Genomic DNA, 1,449 nt, shown 5'->3' with positions numbered 1-1,449 from the left:
ATCTGAACATCTTCTTAAGTCCTGATATTATCTCCTGATAAATATCTTTTGATAACTTAAGTTCTAACAACTTAAGTTCTGATATCTTAAGTCCTGACTTCAGTATAACTACTGATTTCCAGTTAAGTCCTGATTTGTCCTGTTATGTAAGATCTGAAAACTAAACACAAATCATATTAGACATTACATCACAAATATATCTAACACTAAGAAAAGAGAACAAAGATTCGAACTCAGAATTCGAATAAAGTACTTGATCTTCAAAAAGAAGCTTTAAAAGAAGAAGATCTATAAAATATAAGTACTTAAATCTCAATAACTCCTCACGAGTGAGATTTCATAAATCTCTATAACTCCTCACGAGTGAGATTTCATATTTGACAAACCTCGCGAGTTGGCCAATTACATGCACTTTATTTATCTCGATCTTGGCCAACATATTTCGTGAATATAGAAATAATTACGAAAGGTATCGTATAATCCTCACTACATCTTTAGTGTTCCGTGGGATTATAATTCGATAAATAGTAAGCTTCATAATTTTGTCAAATATTAAAGATGGATTTAATCACACGAGTTGGCCAATTACTTGCAGTTCATTTATTTGGATATTGGCCAACGCATAGTTCGTGTATATAGTATCATTACGAAAAGTATCATATAATCCCCACTATTATAAATTGATAAATAGTAAACTTCGTAATTATCCATCTAAGCTTCAAAGGTGGATTTAATCACACGAGTTGGCCAATTACTTGCACTTCATTTATTTGGATCTTGGCCAACGAATAGTTCATGTATATAGTATCATTACGAAAAGTATCGTATAATCATCACTAACATCTTTAGTGTTCCATGGGATTATAAATCGATAAATAGTAAACTTCGTAATCATCCACCTAAACTATAAAAGCACAAATCCAAAGCCAATTACTTGCACTTCTTTTATCACGATCTTGGATTATAAAGAACCTATAAATTGTGCACGAAGTTAAAAGTATACTTTGGCTCTATAATTGTCAAAATATAAGTATACTAAAATCCTTAAGCCTACGAGCTTAAAAAAGATAAGTTACAATTCCGAGATTTTAACTTAAGTATTCTTCGATTTATAAATACATAATTGAAAGAAGAAGAATACTAAAGAAGTCATAAGCTATATTGCTTATATATATAAAATACTTCTTATATTACTCCAATAAATATATATTCTATAAAGACGGAGTAATCGAAGTATACATAGTTAATATTTAATATTCTTATTTAAATATTATATTATCTTGTGGGCTAGTACCTTAACATACTAGTTCAACCCTTTTTTTCTCTATACTTGTTGTTTTGTGGATTGTCTTATTAGTTTTGTAGTGAGGTGAAGTGACGTGAGGTGATTCTCATTCTAAGACCCAAGTCCTATACGTACTAACGGGGAGTTAGTAGTATTTGCACCGT

The sequence above is a fragment of the Apium graveolens genome, chromosome 6 (genome assembly GCF_009905375.1).
Source record: "Apium graveolens cultivar Ventura chromosome 6, ASM990537v1, whole genome shotgun sequence".
In the NCBI taxonomy this organism is placed as follows: domain Eukaryota; kingdom Viridiplantae; phylum Streptophyta; class Magnoliopsida; order Apiales; family Apiaceae; genus Apium; species Apium graveolens.
The sequence above is the reverse complement of the archived record's forward strand: the minus strand, read 5'-3'. Positions refer to the sequence as shown.